This window comes from Saccopteryx leptura, chromosome 1 (genome assembly GCF_036850995.1).
Source record: "Saccopteryx leptura isolate mSacLep1 chromosome 1, mSacLep1_pri_phased_curated, whole genome shotgun sequence".
Classification (NCBI taxonomy): domain Eukaryota; kingdom Metazoa; phylum Chordata; class Mammalia; order Chiroptera; family Emballonuridae; genus Saccopteryx; species Saccopteryx leptura.
The window spans coordinates 249,652,696-249,675,265 of NC_089503.1; the positions used below are offsets into that span (position 1 = coordinate 249,652,696).

Genomic DNA, 22,570 nt, shown 5'->3' on the forward strand with positions numbered 1-22,570 from the left:
CAAACTCAACTGTGATTTCCAAAACAAATGGTTATTGAACATTATATGTTCTTAGTGAAATTCTGCACCCATTCCCCAAAACACAGTGCTCTCAGGTATCCTACGAACAAACTCCTTATATGGTTCAATTGTCTATAGAAATAATAAAGGCACTTAGACAATCTTGGCTTTCTCTCAACTTCCTGTGATCTTACAGCAGACTTGGTGTGTGCCGTTACTCTTTCATTCACACCGCCTGGCCTCCGGTGTCAGTAGGGTTGAGATTTCTCTCCTCACCGAAGCTGACTCATCTATCACTAAATCAGTCCCATTCTACTTATGCACAACACTGCTCCCACATCACCTCTTTTTGAAGAATCCTTCATCTGCCAGATATTTTCCCCAATGTGACTGTTTATGTTGTTGCCACCACACCCTCCACAACTCCCAGAATGCTTTCTCCCACCTCGCTCAGAGTTAAGTGTCCTGATGCTGGTCTCATCCCCCACTCTCTCCTTAGCCCACATTAGTCTGCTTGCCACTATCGCTCTACTCCAACTGCTGTTGCTAACTAAGGTGCCTTCTCGCACACATACCAACTCCACTTCTTAGGCCTTCCCTAAAAACACGAGGGACACTGCCATTTGCCTAGTTGCTGGGGCCAAAACCCTCCTTTTGAGTTAGCCTGCTCCAATCTGTTAACAATTCTTGTTATCTCTATGTCATTGGCAATCTGACCGCTATTTGTCACTTCTCACCTGTATCACTGATATTGGCTCCTGGCTCCCAACTAGTCTGTTCTCCCCAAAGCAGCCAGAATAACCTCTTTAATTAGGAGCATTTCACTCCCCTGCTCAGTATCTGCCAAAGGTTTCCCATCAAACAAAATGTTAACTTACACACATGGCCTGTAAGCTACAAGGCTCTACAGGCTAGGACATTGCCCTTCTGTGCCCGTGTGTCCTACATTCTTTCCCTGGCTTCACACTCTCTCTCACTGGCCAGACCTCACTGTCCCTTGAACACACACAGCATGTTCCTGTCGTAGGTTTTGCACTTACCCCTCTGCCTGTAATGCCAGAGCTCCTTATCTTCCTCAGTTCAGTCAGGTCTCCGTTCAAATGTTACCTCTTTGCAGAGGCTCTTCCTGATCATTCTATCTAAAATAGCAAGCCCCTCTAATCAGTTCATCACTTCATTCTGCTTTTCTTCTTTCTAAAAAAAAATTTAGCCTGCCTGACCAGGTGGTGGCGCAGTGGATAGAGTGTTGGACTGGGATGCGGAGGACCCAGGTTTGAGACCACGAGGTTGCCAGCTTGAGCGCAGGCTCATCTGGTTTGATCAAAGCTCACCAGCTTGGACCCAAAGTCTCTAGGGGTCACTCAGCCTGCTGAAGGCCCACAGTCAAGGCACATATGAGAAAGCAATCAATGAACAACTAAGGTGTCACAATGGAAAACTGATGATTGATGCTTCTCATCTCTCTCCGTTCTTGTCTGTCTGTCTCTGTCTATCCCTCTCTCTGACTCTCTCTCTGTCACTGAAAAAAAAAAAAATTAGCCTGATCATGCAGTGGCGCAGTGGATAGAGCATGGGACTGGGATGTGGAGGACCCAGGTTCAAAGCCCTGAGGTCACCAGCTAGAGCGCGGGTTCATTTGATTTGAGCACGGTTCACCAGCTTGAGCCCAAGGTCTCTGGGTTGAGCACAGGGTCACTCAGTCTACTGTAGCCCCCCGCCCTCCCAGTTAAGGCACATATAAGAAAGCAATCTATGAAAAACTAAGGTGCCACAACAAAGAATTGATGCTTCTCATCTCTCTCCCTTCCTGTCTGTCTGTTCCTGTCTGTCCTTCTCTCTGAATATGTCTCTGTCACACACACACACACACACACACACACACACACAAATATATATATATTTATATATAAATAAAAAATTTACATATATATAGTGTTGATTTTAGAGAGGGAGGAAAGGAGAAAGGGAAGGAGGGAGAGAGTGGGAGGTCCAGGAAGGGAGAGAGAGAGAGAGACAGGAACATCGGTCTGTTTCTGTATGTGCCCTGACCAGGATCAAATAGGCAACCTCTGCGCTTCTGGATGATGCTCTAACCAACTGTGCTATTCAGCCAGGGCTGCTTTATCTTTTTAAAAACACTCATTAAGAAAAAATACTTATATTATCTTTACTAGACATAAGCTCCATAAAGGCAAGAACTCTATGAACATGTTCTCTCCTCTCTCCTCAGCATTTAAATGTGTACTGTCAGCACTCAGGGACAAGTTCACAGGAGTGGCTAGAGTGATGGGAAAACTAAAGAAAAATCAGAGAAGCTAAGGGAAGTGAGATTCAAGAAAGAGTGTGGTCAATATGCGAAATGCTGCCAAGAAGTTACTTGTTCCATAATTAACCACCGAATTACTTACTCTTTGTCATTATTCTATCTTCTATTCACTTTTTATTAAATCCTTTCTATGCATTTGAACAGCTCTTGATTCCATACCTCTAGCTCAGATTCATGCTCTAATTTTATATATTCAAATGATTACCAGACATTGCTACTCTGCTGTCACAGGTACATCAAGCTTAACGTGTCTACAAAGAACTCCCCCTCTTCCAACCCAGCTGTTCTCTTTCCTGTATTACCCAGCTCTTCATATGGAAATTCCACTCCTGCCTTTCTCCAGAATGTGCTCAGCATTCTACATGGTTGGTACCTCCTTGAAAAGGCCTATGTCCGAGCCAGTGCGTAATTGGGGAAGGGGAATCTCTTATCAAAAGCATATGCTGCCTCTTCAAAATTTTAACTGGATACTAAAGAAGGAGGCCCTGATCTCAGTATTCTCTCCCTCGAGACCAAGCCATTGACTTTCCCTTTAGGTTTGCTGTAGGGAGGGATAATATAATCCTAACCACTTTGTACCAGAATAGGGCTTTTATTCCAAATAATAAAATATTGCCATTGCAATTCTAATGGATGACACAAAGGTCCTTACACAGCTGTAGCTTAGCAGGCAACTAGCAAAGCCTTCTCAGGTACTACTGGCAGGATACCTCTGGGCAACCTCACAGGCAACCATGAGAGGACAGCAGGGATGGATTAACACCCACCTGCCAAGAAATAGAGAATTGTGGGCTACAGTGTGCAGTCAGGGCACACATTAGAAGTGCCTGGGGAACACAGCCTGGGATGCAGCTTAGTCCTACACTGAATAAGTCTGCCAGGGGACCAGATGGTTCTGTTGCTGCCCCCATCCTGCCCCCCCCCCCACCAGCACACCATGTGTGTGTGCACACTGCATGTGCATGTGTTTCCTGAGGTGTGGAGGGAAGAACCAGAAATCCCTCCTTTGCAGCGGTTCTCAACCTGTGGGTTGCGACCCTAGTGGGGTCGCCTAAAGCAATAGGAAAATACATAATGCATATCAGGTATTTACATCCCGAATTATAACTGTAGCAAAATTACAGTTATGAAGTAGCCACCAAAATTATTTTTTGGTTTGGGGTCACCGCAACATGAGGAACTGTATTGCGGGGTCACGGCATTAGAAAGGTTGAGAACCACTGAAAGCAATTGTTTGTGATAAAACCAATGACAACATTTTAAATCACAATGATTATTAAGCTGAAATATGCATATTTTACTTTCTTTGATAGGTTTTTCTTAATAAAGTTCTGATGATCATTTCAGGAACCTACTTTTATTTGAAATAAGATCATACTCTGTGTATAAGACAGAAAAGATGCTTTATGAAAGAACTATCTTACCGAGTTAATATAGCATATTCAGCTCTTAGTTATGTAGCACTAAAAAGAATATGAACAAATTGGGAAACAAATTTGTCTTTGGGATCATTTTTAAAGTAATCATCTGGAATTGCTTCTTCCTGAAAGGAGAAAAAAAAATGCAACAGTAAGTATCTAGGGAAGAAAAATACTTAAGTACTCTTACGACAGCAGTCTTCTACTGGTGTCCACGTGCCCCTTACGGTAATTTTTATTGGGTGACATGTCTTTTAGTCTTTTAAATACAAATAATTGGGTTTAAAAAACAATAGTGATTCAATACTAACCATTCATTAAAGAAAAATACAGGCACAATCTCACAAAACTTGTATGTTCCTTCCTACCTTCCTAGTACAGAATTATATCTAAATGTAAACTATTTCTAGGCTAAAAAGTCTTGATCACCATGCCATACTTCTCTGCAATCAACTCTGAAAATACATTTTTAAAAAAAATTTATTTACTGATTTTAGAGAGAGAAAGGAAGGAAGAGAAATATCAATTTGTTTTTCCACTTATTCGTGCATTTATTGGTTGATTCTTGTATGTGCCCTGTCCAGGGATTGAACCATCAACCTTGCCACATTGGGATGATGGTCTAACCAACTGAGCTACCCGGGCAGGGCTGAAAATACATTTTCAGTGTCCTGTAACCATGAAGTTCTAAAGTTGTGCTGTCTTATACAGTAGTCACCAGCCCCATACTGCTTCAGAGCATCTGAAGAAATGAATGTGAAAATATTTGTCATTTTAATTAATTTAAAATGTAAAGTTATTTAATTTTCTTAATAGAGATTTTAACATCTCTATTAAGTTTATTTACAATATTTATATTATTTCATGCTACTGAAAATTATCTTTTACAAAGATAAGTTTCTGGGTTTCTGGGGTACGTTTCTTTAAAAAAAAATTTTTTTATAAATAAACTTTTATTAATGTAAATGGGGTGACATCAATAAATCAGGGTACATATATTCAAAGAAAACATGTCCAGGTTATCTTGTCATTCAATTATGTTGCATGCCCATCACCCAAAGTCAGATTGTCCTCCGTCACCCTCTATCTAGTTTTCTTTGTGCCCCTCCTCCTCCCCTTCCCCTCTCCCTTTTTCCCTCCCACGCCCTACCCTCCCCCCATCCCTGGTAACCACCACACTCTTGTCCATGTCTCTTAGTCTCATATTTATGTCCCACCAATGTATGGAATCATGTAGTTCTTAGTTTTTTCTGATTTCCTTATTTCACTTTGTATAATGTTATCAAGATCCCACCATTTTGTTGTAAATGATCCGATGTCACCATTTCTTATGGCTGAGTAGTATTCCATAGTGTATATGTGCCACATCTTCTTTATCCAGTCTTCTATTGAAGGGCTTTTTGGTTGTTTCCTTGTCTTCGCCACTGTGAACAATGCTGCAACGAACATGGGGCTGCATGTATCTTTATGTATCAATGTTTCTGAGTTTTGGGGGTATATACCTAGTATAGCGATTGCTGGGTCATAAGGTAGTTCTATTTTCAGTTTTTTGAGGAACCACCATACTTTCTTCCATAATGGTTGTACTAGTTTACAGTCCCACCAACAGTGAATGAGGGTTCCTTTTACTCCACAGCCTCTCCAACATTTGCTATTACCTGCCTTGTTGATAATAGCTAATCTAACAGGTGTGAGGTGGTATCTCATTGTAGTTTTGATTTGCATTTCTCTAATAACTAATGGGGATGAGCATCTTTTCATGTATCTGTTGGCCATTTGTATTTCTTCCTGGGAGAAGTGTCTGTTCATGTCCTCTTCCCATTTTTTTATTGCATTGTTTGTTTGTTGTTGAGTTTTATGAGTTCTTTGTAAATTTTGGATATTAGGCCCTTATCTGAGCTGTTGTTTGAAAATATCATTTCCCATTTAGTTGTCTGTGTGTTTATTTTGTTGTCAGTTTCTCTTGCTGAGCAAAAACTTTTTAGTCTGGTGTAGTCCCATTCATTTATCTTTGCCTTCACTTCTCTTGCCTTTGGAGTCAAATTCATAAAATGCTCTTTAAAACCCAGGTCCATGAGTTTAGTACCTATGTCTTCTTCTATGTACTTTATTGTTTCAGGTCTTATATTTAGGTCTTTGATTTATTTTGAATTAATTTTCATACAAGGGGACAAGCTGTAGTCGAGTTTCATTCTTTTGCATGTGGCTTTCCAGTTTTCCCAGCACCATTTGTTACAGAGGCTTTCTTTTCTCCATTGTGTGTTGTTGGCTCCTTTATCAAAATTATTTGACCATATATATGTGGCTTTATTTCTGGACGTTCTATTCTATTCTGTTCCATTGGTCTGAGTGTCTATTTTTCTGCCAATACCATGCTGTTTTGATTGTCGTGGCCCTATAATATAGTTTGAAGTCAGGTATTGTAATGCCCCCAGCTTCATTCTTTTTCCTTAGGATTGCTTTGGCTATTCGGGGTATTTTATAGTTCCACATAAATCTGATGATTTTTTGTTCCATTTTTAAAAAAAATGTCATCGGAACTTTGATGGGAATTACATTAAATTTATAAATTGCTTTGGGTAATATGGCCATTTTGGTTATATTTATTCTTCCTATCTAAGAACAAGGAACATTTTCCCATTTCATTGTATCTTTTTCGATTTCTCTTAACAATGCTTTATAGTTTTTGTTATATAGGTCCTTTACATTCTTTGTTATGTTTATTCCTAGGTATTTTATTATTTTTTTTGCAATCGTGAAGGGGATTATTTTTTTGAGTTTGTTTTCTAATATTTCATTGTTGGTATATAGAAAGGCTATGGACTTTTGTATGTTAATTTTGTATCCTGCGACCTTACTGTATTGGCTTATTGTTTCTAGTAATCTGTTTGTGGAGTCTTTGGGGTTTTCGATGTATAGGATCATATCATCTGCAAAAAGTGATACCTTTACTTCTTCTTTTCCGATATGGATGCCTTTTATTTCTTTCTCTTGTCTGATTGCTCTGGCCAGAACTTCTAGCACCACATTAAATAAGAGTGGAGAGAGTGGACAACCCTGTCTTGTTCCTGATTTAAGGGGGAAAGTCCTCAGTTTTATGCCATGTAATATGATGTTGGCTGATGGTTTATCATATATGGCCTTTATCATGTTGAGATATTTTCCTTCTATACCCATTTTGTTGAGTGTCTTAAACATAAAGTTGTGTTGTATTGTATTGAATGCCTTTTCTGCATCTATTGATAAGATATGTGGTTTTTGTTCTTTGTTTTGTTGATATGGTGTATTACGTTAACCGTTTTATGTATGTTGAACCATCCTTGAGATTCTGGGATGAATCCCACTTGATCGTGATGTATTATTTTTTTAGTATGTTGTTGTATTCGATTTGCCAGTATTTTGTTTAGTATTTTAGCATCTGTATTCATTAGAGATATTGGTCTGTAGTTTTCTTTTTTTGTGCTGTCCTTGCCAGGTTTCAGTATGAAGGTTATGTTTGCCTCATAAAATGTGTTTGGAAGTATTTGATTAGGAACTAAATCTTCTTTGAATGTTTGATAGAATTTGGTAGTATAACCATCTGAGCCTGGACTTCTATTTTTGGGGAGGTTCTTAATAGATTTTTCTATTTCCTCCCTGCTAATTGGTCTGTTTAGGTTTTCTGCTTCTTCTTGACTCAGTCTAGGAAGGTTGTACTGTTCAAGGAATTTATCCATTTCTTCTAGATTGTTGAATTTTGTGGCATATAGTTTTTTGTAGTATTCTCCAATAATTCTTTGTATATCTATGATGTCTGTGGTGATTTCTCCTCTTTTATTTTGGATTTTGTTTATATGAGTCCTTTCTCTTTTTTCCTTGGTGAGTCTTGCCAAGAGTTTGTCAATTTTGTTGATGTTTTCAGAGAACCAGCTCCTTGTTTTATTAATTTTTTCTATAGTTTTTCTGTTCTCTATTTCATTTATTTCTGCTCTGATTTTTATTATTTCCTTTCTTCGGCTGGTTTTTGGTTGTCTTTGTTCTTCTTTTTCTAGTTCCTTAAGGTGTGAAGTTAAGTGGTTCACTTGGGCTCTCTCTTGTTTATTCATATAGGCCTGAAGTGATATGAACTTCCCTCTTATTACTGTTTTTCCTGCATCCCAGAGATTCTGATATGTTGTATTGTCATTTTCATTTGTCTGTATATATCTTTTGATCTCTCTGCTTATTTCTTCTTTGACCCATTCATTTTTTTAGAGTATTTTGTTTAGTTTCCACATTTTTGTGGGGTTTTTTTCCCTCTTTTTTGCAGTTGAATTCTAGTTTCAAGGCTTTATGATCAGAATATATGCTTGGTACAATTCAGTTTTTCTGAATTTGCTGATGTTATTTTTGTGACTCAACATATGGTCAATTCTTGAGAATGTTCCATGGACACTAGAGAAAAATGTCTACTCTGTCACTTTGGGATGAAGTGTCCTGTAGATGTCTATCATATCCAGGTGCTCTAGTGTTTCGTTTAAGGCCAATATATCTTTATTGATTCTCTGTTTGGATGACCGATCTAGATTGCAGATATCAGTAAATAAATATAAAATGAATGTTTAATGTAACAAAAACTAAAAACCATTACTATGATGAAGAATGAAATATAAAAATAATTTCAGAGAACAGTAATCTAGAAACAAAAACAACTAAATGATAAAACTTTAAAGTATTAAAGTGAAAGGAGATTATGATAAAAATAAAAGTATACTGAAATTTTTCATATGCTTCTTAAATGGGATTAAAAAAGAAAAACAAAATGGAAGTGATGATACAATTTAAGAGCTATTTAGGCCCTGGCTGGTTGGCTCAGCGGTAGAGTGTTGGTCTGGCGTGCAACATTCCCGGGTTCGATTCCCGGCCAGGGAACACAGGAGAGGCATCCATCTGCTTCTCCACCCCTCCCCCTCTCCTTCCTCTCTGTCTCTCTCTTCCCCTCCTGCAGCCGAGGCTCCATTGGAGCAAAGATGGCCCGGGCGTTGGGGATGGCCCTGTGGCCTCTGCCTCAGGTGCTAGAATGACTCTGGATGCAACAGAGCGACGCCCTAGAGGGGCAAAGAATCACCCCCTCGTGGGCATGCCGGGTAGATCCCAATCGGGTGCATGTGGGAGTCTGTCTCTGACTGCCTCCCCATTTCCAACTTCAGAAAATTACCAAAAAAAAAAAAAAAAAAAAAAAAAAAAAAACAAAAAAAAGGCTGAGTCGGAACCAGGTATTTTTTTTCTGAATAGAAAATTGGCCCTGGCCGGTTGGCTCAGCGGTAGAGCGTCGGCCTAGCGTGCGGAGGACCCGGGTTCGATTCCCGGCCAGGGCACACAGGAGAAGCGCCCATTTGCTTCTCCACCCCTCCGCCGCGCTTTCCTCTCTGTCTCTCTCTTCCCCTCCCGCAGCCAAGGCTCCATTGGAGCAAAGATGGCCCGGGCGCTGGGGATGGCTCTGTGGCCTCTGCCTCAGGCGCTAGAGTGGCTCTGGTCGCAACACGGCGACCCCCAGGATGGGCAGATTATCGCCCCCTGGTGGGCAGAGCGTAGCCCTTGGTGGGCGTGCCGGGTGGATCCCGGTCGGGCGCATGCGGGAGTCTGTCTGACTGTCTCTCCCCGTTTCCAGCTTCAGAAAAAAAAAAATGAAAAAAAAAAAAAAAAAAAAAAAAAAAAAGAAAATTGGTGGGAGGTTTTCTGGTTCAATACCTATCTCCTTTACCTCTGATTTTCTTCTAAGCAACCTGTATGTTTGCGTGCGCACATACACACACACAAACACAACATACACACACACACACTCACACTCCCTTTTACCCAGCTACGTGCACAGAGGGCATTGGAGTCTCTGGGAGAGATGTCCGTGCACGTGCTGTTTAAGGCTAGCCAGCTGGTCTCAACCCTTTCTCTTCCACTTGAGATGGTGGGAACAAGGTGGTTGCTGAGTTGGATGTGGGAGAATTGCTGAATCCACTGCTTAATTGCTCCTTTGTTCTCCTTCTAATCTAATCCTGGGGAACAGAGAAAGAGGAGTTTTCCTGCGATTTGGGGCTTGATCCTCCAAAACTCTCTGTCTTTGACCCCACCCTGAGGGGTAGGATGGGGGAGGGCAGGTGGGAAGACATTAAGGAGTGGGTGGTTTCAAGGTTAAAAAACATTTAGCAATGGCCAACCCATCACCTTTCTCAAGGAGCCAGGGTTACATTGACCTCCTGTTAGGACATGTGCATGGTCTCAGAAGTCTCCCTGTGACTCCCTTCCCACCATACCTGTCCTCCAGCCCCCAGCAGGGCAGTGGCTGAGAGCCAGGGAGCAGAGGCAGGCTTTCATATGTATGTTTAAATCTGAAGTTCTCCTCACTGGCCAATCATCACCCCAATAATCAATTTATCCCTTGGTCTATGCGTGTTGATTTTCTGTATTTATCTTGTTAAAGCCCCATCCAGAAAGGCCAAATCCATGGTCTAGTTCTTATAAAAACTATTCAGCTTTGCTCAGGTCTGTGGCTATAGGCGGCTGCTCCCTTAAGCTCAGCAGTGTCCTGGACTCTGGGCATTTGAACTCCTGTATCACCAGTCTTGGAGATAGGCTGCCCTAGGGAAGTGACCTAACCTTGGGCAGGGCAGCTCCCTTCTGAAGAGGGCAATTTTCTGTACAAGTCTCAGCTGTCCTAGTAGTTGGGGAAATTAGTGCCTCCATCTGAAAGGAAATCTGGCTGTGTACAATTGTAAACACTAGAGAGAGAATCATTTTATGTGTCAAAAACAGAGTGTTAGAATGTTAATAGAGGTTTTCCAGGTGGGTGAAGGGGGAAAGCCTAAACTTCTTAGCATAGTGTAAGGACTCTTAGTTGTACGGAATATCGTTAATTTTTGAGTTTTATTTCCTGTTGCCGAGTCTTAGTACATACTCTTCTTTCTGCTTGAAATACCCTTCTCTTTTCTGCCTCTAAAATGTCTTCTCATTTATAAAGAGTTGGTTCAAATATCACACCTCTGAAACCTTTCCTCTTGTACTTTTTATTTCATTATGCTCCTACATATCTTAGTCCCATAAAATGGCATTTACTGTGTTATCTCAGCATGGTTGATGTGTATGATCCCCATGAAATAGGTGTCCTTTCTTTTTCATCTTTATCTCCCCTGGGCCATGTCTGATAGCAATAATATTTAAAGAAAAATTCTTGAGAATAACTGTTTCTCGGGGATCTTTCCTCTCCTTAATCCTTACTTTATACTGTAATTCTCACTGCAAAATGGAACCTGCTTGCAAATGGCTTGTTTCCTATAAAATAAGGTAATCCCATTCAATCTCGTTTATGCATTTATCCTGATTCCATCTTCAGTTGTCTTCATTTTTGTCATTTCACTTTTTATTCACTCACTAATAACGTCCTCTAGGTATCTGTACAATAAGACGTAGTGTCTAATTCTAGTTTTCATTCAGATGTTACCCTCAGTCTTAGGTAGTGTTCAGAAAGCAGAATGTCTGTCATCTCCTTGCTGTTGCCAAGAAAGAGGCCTAGAACTCAGGAAACTTCCACATGTGCTGCTTTTTTTTTTTTTTGGTATGTGCTAAAATACATATTTTAGCATAAAACATATGTGCATATGTTCATAAAACATAAAATTTACCATTCTAACCATTTTTAAGTGAGTACAGTTCAGTGTTATCAAATGCATTCATAATGTTATACAACCATCAGAACTATCCATCTCCATAACACTTTTCATCTTGTAAAACAGAAACTCTCTACCCATTCAACCCTATTTCCCCATTCCTTGTCCCTCCCCTTACCTTGGCAACCACCATTCTACTTTCTGTCTCTATGATAAGTAGAATCATACTGTATTTGTTCTTTTCTGTGACTGAGTTATTTCACTTAGTATCATGTCCTCGAGGTTCAATTGCGTTGCAGAATATTTCAGAATTTCCTTGCTTTATAAGGCTAAGTAATATTTTATTGTATGTATATACCACATTTTGCTTATGCATTCATCCATGGATGAACACTAGTTGCTTCTACATTGTAGCTATTGTGAATAATGCTGCTATGAACATGGGTATACAAATATCTCCTCAAGACTTTGATATTTTGCTTTCTAATTACTGGTCATCCAATCAAAAAGAGAAGAGAGGTTGGTTTGGGATGATTTGCTCTTAGTAAACCTGTGCCATCTTCTTGTGATTACCATGTTGTTTTCTTAATTGTTCATAATTCATCTATCTAGGAATTTGATATCAGACTTGACTGGACAACTGCAGCAAGCTGGCCCCTTGCAGTTTTCTCCCGTTTTTGAAAATTGGGTCAGTGTTTGACCATTTCCATCCTGGTTTCTCCTTCACGATCTATGTCTGCAGACTTGATATCCTAGATTTAATTATCTTTGACCTAGAAGTTTGAATATATTTAAAACAACCTGTTTTGGGCTTCAGCTAGTTATTCACAACATATATGCCCCTTCTAGTTTAAAGAAGACTATTTCCCTCATGGAGAAGATGGAAGCAAAATACAGGTTGATCAGTGTGATTTCAATCCATCATCTGATAACCTTATGCCATTTTTTTTTCAAACAATGAACCTTAAGTCTCAGTTCATCCTGTGTTCTCGCCTCCCTGTCAGGTGTACAGGTTGCCACTTTAAAATTTTTTTAATTGTTAAATGCTCTTCTTTCTGCCTCTTACATATGTTCTTTAAATTTGTTTATTTGAAGACCACTTATTCTAAAGAAATTAAATTGATTTATTTGTATTTCTCTTCCTTTTATTCATTGGGATTATTTCCAATTGTATAGTAGAATTCCTTTTTACAATCTTTCATTCCTCTTTAACAATATTCACCTTTATTTATCTTTAGCTATGTTTATAATTATGTTTTTCTGCTCTAAAACTTTAGGGAACATGTAGAATTAGGAATATAAAACAGTATAATTTTTAGCACATAGTATTATCATTTCTAACCCAGTTCTTCCTTCTTTTTACCTCGGAGGCAATAATGAGAGTCTAGCCACCTGTTGGTGCCTGTAAGGCTCCTAAGTGTCCTTTGGAGTACTGGTGTCCTGGGAGAGCCTCATGGCTATCAGATGACACCAGGGGTGTTAACCTCCTCCTTCTCCTGTGTGAATGTTTCACTGACACTGGAACTGGTGCAAACCTAGGATTCTGACTCTAAAGCACCCTGTGATACATCCCATATTGGTTCATGGTCATTAACTCAGGAAGTCTGTACTCTGTTCTCCCATTTCTTGACTTTTTTTTCCCCCTGATCTCCCTTCTGATTCATTTCATCTTGTGAAAAACATCTTCAGCAATTTTAATAGACTGGAGGGTGGAAATTGTTTCTGGGCTGTAAATACCTTTGCTAGCTGAACATATACCTGTATGTGTAATGGACAAAACTTATGATCACTTGAAGCAACAGTGCAAGCATAGAATATTCCTCACACGTTCCTGCATCTCTTCCTTTGATATATTTATCTATTACTTACCTTGAAGAATTAATAACCATTTTTAGCAACTTCTAAAAATGCTTACTGGAAATTGTGCTGGAAAGTATTCTTCACTACCTATAAATCTGTTTTTCCTGCCCTCTGTTCCTCCATAGGCTGATAGCTTTCTGACTAGCATCAGTTATTTTCAACTCTAAATACTTTTTACATCTTAAAACAGTGTCTTAAGTCACCTTTCAGTGTGCCTCTCTAATGAGCACTTATATGTTTGAAAATACAATATCTGTTTTTATGTTGGGGTAGGCAGTGGTTGGCAAACTCATTAGTCAACAGAGCCAAATATCAACAGTACAACAATTGAAATTTCTTTTGAGAGCCAACTTTTTTATTTTTATTTTTATTTTTTAATTTTTATTTATTTATTCATTTTTTTTAGAGAGGAGAGGGAGAGACAGAGAGAGAAAGAGGAGAGACAGAGAGAGAGAAGAGGGAGAGGAGCTGGAAGCATCAACTCCCATATGTGCCTTGACCAGGCAAGCCCAGGGTTTCGAACCGGCGACCTCAGCATTTCCAGGTCAGCGCTTTATCCACTGCGCCACCACAGGTCAGGCAAGAGCCAACTTTTTTAAACTTAAAACTATATAGGTAGGTACATTCTTTATCAAGGTAGGGCCCACACGTGGTATTTTGTGGGAGAGCCACACTCAAGGGGCCAAAGAGCCGCAAGTGTCTCGCGAGCCACAGTGTGCCGACCACTGGGATAGGGGATCAAAGTGGGGGACCATAATATTTTATACCCATTTTGTTTTCATCTTTCTAAAATGGTGCAGATTGATAAGCCAACTCTTTCCTGATTGTCTCCATCTGCTAGACCCAGAGAAGTGATATGGTCCACCAACGTTTCTCACTAGAACTCCAAGTGGAAATAGGTAATAATCATGAAGAAGGTGACCAGGTGGGCTCTTACGCAAACCTGCCCTATTGGTGCTTGATCATTTCAGGGCACACATAACAAAAAACACAAAGAAGATTGCTGCAGAGCAAAAAACAAAACTTGCCATCATACCTGGAGGCTTGACATCCCAGCTCCAACCACTTGATGTCAGCATTCACAAACCCTTCAAAGCTGCCAAGAGAGACAAATGCAACCAATGGGTGAAGTCTTCTGGGACAATCTGACACCAGCAGGAAGAGTGAAGAAACCAACTATAGGAGAAGTTTGTACCTGGGTGAAAAGACCCTGGGATAATATCAAGATTGAGATGGTTGTCAAGTCATTTAAGAAGTGTAGCATTTCAAATGCCATACATGGAACTAAGGATGAGGCACTATATGAAGATAATGATTCATCATCAGACACAGATGAGGACAAGCTAATGGATGAGAGGTTTGACAGTGATGAAGAGTTATATAAATTTTATGATGAATAAAACTTGAGTTTAATAACTTTATGTAATTTTTTTTTTCAAATTTCAGGCCCCCAAATTAAGGTGTGTCATATTCATGGCAGTGTCTTATACACGGGGAAATGTGGCATCAGTATTTCATTATTTTTACGACTGAGTAATAATCCATTGTATGTACATACAACCTTTTGTTTATCCATTCAACAGTGATGAAAATTTGAGTTGCTTCTAATTTTGGTTATTATAGATAATGTTATTATAAACATTTGGGTACAAGCTTTTGTGTGGACATATATTTTCATTTCTCTTGGGTATATCTTAGGAGTGGAGTGATGAGTCACATAGTAACTCTATATTTAACATTTTGAGGAACTACCACTTTTTTCCAAAGTAGCTGCACCTTTTTACATTTCTGCAGCAACTTATGAGGATTCCAGTTTCTCCACATCCTCCCCAACTTTTATTATGGTCTATCTTTTTTATAATGGCCTGTAGTGGAATAACCCATTGCATGGCCTTGGATGGGAGCACAGCCAACAAGAAAAGAATGTTTTGCCAAGAGAATTGTTTTGTGACTTGAAGGCGGGTCACTGAAACAGGTCTATGTGACTGAAGGCAGTTGCTGGGCTTTTTCTCAGTAAAACATTCTCATAAGTTTTCTGTTCCTTTCAAGGTTATCCCTTGTGATAAAGAGAGGAATGTTGTGGGAACCATAGAAGCAATAGCAATTAATGCCTTTTGATATTATATTATTATTAAGCTATCATGCAGGTGTACTCCATGTATCTTTAAGTAAAAGTTATGCTTGATGTTATGCCAATTTCTCAGTAAATAAACTTTTTAAAGTCTTGTGAATAAAAGTAGGACACAGCATGAACTCGGGGCCATTTGTCTGAGGGAGCGGTGGTCCTTTGCTAGTCCTTGATGATTTCATCTGTTGATCTCTCTCTCTGCGCCTCCGACTCACAACAACAATGGCCATTTTTGTGGATATGACATGACATCATATTGTGGTTTTGATTAGCAATTCCTTAATGACCGATGATACTGAGCACAGTTTCATGTACCTATTGACCTTGTTATATCCTTGGACAAATGTCTATTCAAATCCTTTCCCATTTTATAACTGGGCTGTCTTTTTCATTGTTGAATTATAAGTGTTCTTTATATATTCTGGATATAATTCTCTTATCACATATTTTCTCCTATAGATTGTATTTTCCATCTTGACAGTATCTTTTGAAGGACAAACATTTAGTTTTGATAAAATCCCATTTTCTATTCTTATTTTGTCATTTGTACTTTTGGTGCTATTTCTAACAGGCTTTGCTTAACCCAAGGTTACAAAGATTTATTCCTATGTTTTAAAAATATTTTATCGTTTAAGCCTTACAGTTTGTCTTTTGATCTATTTAGAGTTATTTGTGTCTGGTGGGAGATGAGGACCCAATTTGGTTCTTTGCATGTGGACATCCAATTGTTCCTGCACCATTTGTTGAAAAGGCTATTATTTCTCCCATTGAATTGTCTTGGCATCACTGCCAACAATCTACCATAAACGTAAGGGTTCATTTCTAGACTTTCAGTTCCATTCCATTGATCTACATGCCTCTCTTGATGTCAATAGTAGTCTTGATTCCTATAGCTTTGTAGTAAGCTTTGATATTGAAGATTATGGGTCCTCCAATTTTATTGTTTTTTAATATTGTTTTGGCTACCCTATGTGTTTCCCATTTCCAACTGAATTTTAGAATCAGCTTCCCAATTTCACCAAAAAGTCCAGCAAGGATTTTTGATAGCTAGTGCATTAAATCTGTAGGTCAGTTTGAGAGTATTGTCATCTTAATAATTTCTTGTGAGCCAAAAACATGTGCTATCTATTCACTTACTTAGATTTTTAATTTTTAAATGTTATTTTTCAGTGTACAAATTTTGTATTTATTTTATTAAACTTATCTATCAGTATTCTACTATTGCAAAAAATAGTTTTATTTATTTCATTTTGGATTGTTTGGTAGTGTATAGAAATACAATTTGCTTTTGTATATTGACCTTGTATCCTGCAATCTTGTACTTGTTGTTGATTCTAACAGTTTCTGTGTATGTGTGTGTGTGTGTGAAAGAGAGAGAGAGAGAGAAAGAGAGAAAATTTCTTAGAATTTTTTATATACAAGATTATGTCATCTGCAAATATACATTTTCCTTTTAAATCTGGATACCTTTTCTTTTTCTTGCCCTGACTGGAACCTATAGTACAATTTAAAACAAAAGTGATGAAAGCAGACATCCTTGCTGTGGTGTAACAGAGAAGGCATTTAGTCTTTGACTACCAATATGGTGTTTTTCATGGATGCCCTTTATGAGGTAAAGAAGTTCCCTTCTATCCCAGTTTGTTGAGGCTTTGTTATTTTTAATCACAGAGTGGTGCATTTTGTCATATGCTTTTTCTGTGTATTGAGATAGTTTTTGTCCTTTAGTTATTAATATGGCATATTATATTGATTTATATTTGGATGTTAAACCAACCTTGCATTTTGATGATAAATCCTACAGAGTCATAGTATTTAATGCTTGTTCCTACCTTGATATTGTCTTAAAAGATCTTGGAAGCCTTTAGTAGAGCTGTCCTAAGTGTGTGGCATGTCTGGCCTTTTTCTCCATATTCCTGGCACTTAGTATGGCCAATGGTGAGACCTTTATCACTTAATGTTAATTGAATTACTATTTAGTGTCCTTTTACGTAGTTCGAAGGACTCCCTTTAGTATTTCTTATAGGGTAGGTTTACTAATGACCAGTTATCTCAGTTTTTGTTTATATGTTTTAAATGTCTCTATTTTTTTGAAGGATATTTTGCTGAATTTACAATTCTATCATTTTTATTTCAGCTTTTTAAATATCATCCCACTGACTAGTGGCCTACATAGTTTCTGATGAGAGTTAGCTGTTATTTTCACTGGTGATCACTTGTAGTGTCATTTTTCTCTTACTGTTTTTAAGAGTCTCTTCTCATCCTTGGCTTTAGGCAGTTTTATTACACTGGTTCTTTTTCAATATTGGATGAGGTGCTTATTTTCAGCTGGGCTGTAGTTCTTTTTCTTTTTCCATTTTTTTAAAAAATATGTACTTTTCAATGTAGAATTCTGTACCGAGCCAAATAGGTATCAAATATGAAAGTAGCATAAAGACATCCCACACACTCCAGGTCTCAGGAAAAAGTATTTCTCATTTAACTTTCTCACAAAGGCAGTAGTATTTCAAAAATAAAGCAAACAAAACTGAGGCAGTTACTACAGAAAAAGTTAGCCTTTTTCAAGACATTATACAATTCACCTGTGAAAAGTATGAATATCCTGAAAAGCTAAACACTGAGTTTAAATATAACCAATATTATACTATATCCCTAATGGAAACATTGAAACGCACTCATTTGTTTTAATTTCTTATTGCTTGTGAAATAAGTTACCACAAATTTAGCAGCTTATATAAACAAGTTTTAATCTCTTACAGCTCTGGAGCTCAGAAGTCCACAGTGGGTCTCCCTGGGCGAGAAGCAAGGTGTGTGGCAGGTCTGCACTGTTTCCTGGACATTCTAGGGGAAATTTTGTTTTCTTACCTTTTGAAGGGAGCAGCAGGTCTGCATTGTTTCCTAGAGGTTCCAGGGAAATTTTCATTTTTTTACCTTTTTCAGGAACAGCAGGTCTGTGTTTTTTCCTGGAAGGTCTTTTTTTAGTTTCCAAATGCTGCCCCATTCCTCCAGCTCAAAGCCAGCAACTGCCAGTGAGTCTTTCCCACAACACATCAGTGTTTTACTGACTCGTCCTTGGGCTGTAGTTCTTTGGAGATGTCTTACTGCCTCTCAGAACCTTCCATCAAGTCTGTTGTTACCCACTCCTCTAATTCTGCCTAGAGTTATCCTCAGAAGACATTCATGAAGCAGGAAGAAATGATGGCTATATTTCCCAATACTTTTACGTTCTATTCTGTTTTGTTTCTCACTAAAGGAAAGTCTTTTCATTTCAAGATGCCTCTGCTCAAATGCTAGGCTGAGCTGTGACTCTTCTCTGATGACAGAAGGCCATGAGAAGGCTTATATCGTACACACTATTTTGTTAATTGCTTTTTCCCACTTAACCACCTAATGTGAATATTTTCCAGTGTCTTCCACAATACCATTTATGATGACTGCATAGTAATTCATAGCTGCAAAAGGAAAGTAATTTTAGTTATTTTATTAGCTTCTGAGTTTTCCCTATGATAACACTGCAATGATCATTAATGACCTGCAGGAGGGCAGCAGCCCTATTTTATTCTGTGTGATGTTGCAGCATGTAGCACAGTGTCTGCCTCATGAAAACACCAATAAATGTGTGTGGAATGAATAAGTAGTTGAAGAGCAAGGTTTTCTGTATTTAAACCTTTATTTACAAATTTGCTTAGTTCCTTTAAAAAACCACCAGAGGCGAGAAGTTGATGGCTAGGTAGATCTATATATATTTTAAACACTTGGTGAGTATTTTCAAATTGCATGCAGAAAGATTTTGCCAGTTTACAGTTTCACTGGGTGTATATGGAAATGCCTGATTCTCTAACCTCACCAATACCAGATTTGCTTAAATCTCCATCATTGACGGTTGAAGAATAGGACTTCCTTAACAGTTTTAGCATGCAGTTCTTATAGAACAAGCGATGATCAACATTTTAATGTCTTTTGCCATTTGCTCCTTTGAACAGCAGAGCTCATGACATGGGGAAGGAGAGCTGGTCTGTCTGAATCGCTGGGGCCACAGCCTGGGGCTGCTCAGGGGATGAGAGGGCTGTTCCGTGAGGGTCACGACCTGTCGGATTCTCAGGCAGTCTCACAGGGTGTTATTTCCGTGGGAGGAGCAGCGGAGAGCAATTCAGTTGTACTGATCTTCTGGTTCCCCTCTCCCTGAACCACGACCCAGGCAAATGCAGGTTTATCTTTTGGATCCTAGGAACCTCGGGGCGGGCTCTCACTGCCACCACCTCCACCGCTGTTCCTCTTCTCCTATGAGAGAGTCTCCATGCTGTTTTGGTTTTGAACCCATGTCAGCAAACAATTTTCAAGCATGGTTTTCCAATATAGTTCTACTAACTAATAAAATCTATGTGTGTACTAAAATACTAATGTATTAAATACATATAACCTTCTCACATAAAAATCAAAATCGGAAAGGGTAAGATTACAAAGATACACAATGGGCAATTCCAATGTTCCTTCCTGCTCAGCAACATTCCCTTTTGGACTCCCCCACTTTAGAGCTCAGCGCTCTCAGGTGTTTGTAGGAAAGTGGGTTGTGTCCCGCCTGGGGAGGTGAGCTACTTTCACAATTCCTAGGGAGTCAGACTTCTTTCACTGCTGACCTGCTGGCTGTGTGAACCAGCACTTTCTGTGGGGGCCCATCGAAGGGCACTTGAAACTGCTGGTCAGTAAGCTGAACCCAATGCCCTTCGATGCAAACTTTACCCAGAAGCCAAACCCGGAGGAGTGAGAGTACTGGCAGCCTCTCCCACTCTCCCTGTCTGCTGCCCAGCACTCCACGGCAAGCCTGCTTTTTCAAAGATCGCTGTGACCTTGACCGAGGGAGAGCACCAACAGGTACAAAGTCAGGACCGACCCTCTGCAGTTAGACTTTCCATCACATTGGTCCAATTGAGTGACATATTTATGTCACATCACTCTGTGTCAACATGTAATGCCTCTCTCTGTACAGCGAAATAGGACATACAAAACAACTGGGAAAATTAGCAAATAGTAAAACAATAGCACTCAAATAGAAGTTATGAAGGAATTTCTTTACAGTAAAATGCAACATCAAACGCCTTCACGGAAATAGCTTTCAAAAAGAAGAAAAATCCTTCGGTACATTTTAGTTGAAAACTTGGAGGGGGAAATGAGACGGTCAGGGCCAGGGCCTGCTGATGTCACCCTGAAGGAGCATGCTGCATTGAACGGGCAAGGGGCTCGAGCCAAACCCAAACACCATTTAGAAAAACATGCTGTCACTAGAACATTCTGTTGCCTCTTAGCAGCATCCACAAGAATCTTTCTGAGCAATCTAACATGGAAGGACAATATTTAACATGAAAATAGGAAATGCTTGACACTCAGAAATAGTCATTTCAAGCTGTTTGCTTATGTCACATAAAGCCTTCCCTCAGTGCTACATGTTATGGACCAGGCTACAGCCCAGTGGACAGTGTGAGCCCATTTATGTGCATCTGTACACCTAGAAAGAGTCTTTGGAGGATTAGTGCAGGAAATAATAAACAGCAGTGAGCACTGAGATTTGAAATCTGCATGTGGGAAAATAATTTGTGCTTATTTCCTTCTCTGTATAAAGTGTTGCAACAGTCATGTGCTACCTCTTATCCTATTTTTAAAATTTAGATATAACTTACAATACTGAAGTGGACAGATCTTAAGTATACAGATTGATCAATTCTAACAAATGCATACACCCTGTAATTCCCACCCCCATCGAGATACAGAACATTTTCATCACCCATAATGTTCCCTCCTGCTGCTTCCCATTACTCCTCTCCTCGTCCCAAACACCGTTCATCCCCCATCCTTATAGCCCCCGTAAGTCAATGCTGATTTGATTTCTTGCCTGTTCTAGAACTTCACATAAGAAAAACCATGTGGTTTATATTCTGTGTTTGGCTTGTTTCACTCGGCACAATGTCTGTGAGATTTATCCGTGCTGTCTCCTGTACCAATAGTTTGTTTCTTTTTATTGGTGAGTAATCCTCCATTGCATGACCTTACCACAATTTGTGTAGTCATCTATCAGTGGGTACCTGGGCTGTTTTCAGTTTTTGAATATTATAAATAAAGATGGGGAAACAATTCATATCCAAGCCTTTTCTGAGGGCATATGTGTTCTCTGAAGTAAATATCTAGAAGTGAAATAGATAAATTAAAATGAACCATTTTCTGCATTTTTACTCAGGGCTTCACGATCCACTGGCAGGATGAAATGGAGGCAAAGAGAACTGGGCTTGGGGGATTAAAGCTGGATCGAGGAGGAGACAGCATTTCAGAGCAGAAGATGCCGTGAAGTGCGGTTTGGAAGACCTTGGCCAGCCCAGGCCTCTCCTCAAACTGGCTCTTTGTCTTTGTGTAAATCAACTCCTGGGTCCCAGCCTCCTCATCTGGAAAAGAGAAGCAATGCAGGCGTACTTCTCTTTATTGCGCTGTGCAGATATTGTCTTTTTTACAAAGGAAAGGAAAGGTTTGTGGCAACCCTGTGTCAAGCAGGTCTATCAGCACCATTTTCCCAACAGGCTCAGAAGATGCTTAGCATTTTTTTTAGCAATAAGATCTTTTTTTAAAATTAACATATGTTCATTGTATTTTAGATATGATGCTATTAAACACTTAACAGACTACAGTATAGTGTGGACATGACTTTTATTCGCACTGGGAAACCAAAATTTGTGTGACTCGCTGTTTCGATCATTTGCTTTATTGTGATGGTCTAGCACCGAACCCACACTGTCTCCAAGGTCTGCCTGTGACCACAGAGAAGTGGAAGGGAGGAGCAGATGTGTTCAGGTAGACACACCAAGAGTATGGATGGCTCATTGTCAGGTGTCTTACGCTGACTTTGAGGTGGGAAAGCATCATCAGCACCCCCATCATGGAGTGTAAGTGAGGAAAGACAGTCCTCACGGTGACTTTTTGAATGTGGCTAGGGAAGAATGAATCTGTGACTACTCTGAATCCAGGAAGCTCTCCCAGTGTCTCCTCCAGCTCACTGTGTACGGAGCCACTTCCTGTCTTTTGCGTTTATTCTTTCTTTGTCTGCATTCCAGCAGGGCAGGGGACCCGGGTCCAGATTTCCCAGGATGAACTTAGTATCTAAATTCTCCAGTGGTCCTGGGACATAAAGTACAGCACAGGAAATGTAGACACTAACTCTGTAATAACTCCGTATGGTGTC

At 39.4% G+C, this 22,570-nt stretch overlaps 1 pseudogene; it reads left to right on the forward strand.

Annotated features, from left to right (window-relative positions):
* Positions 1–22,047, forward strand: part of LOC136388269 (frizzled-5-like) — a 68,066-nt pseudogene extending 46,019 nt beyond the window's left edge.
* Positions 22,048–22,570: the final 523 nt, after the last annotated feature.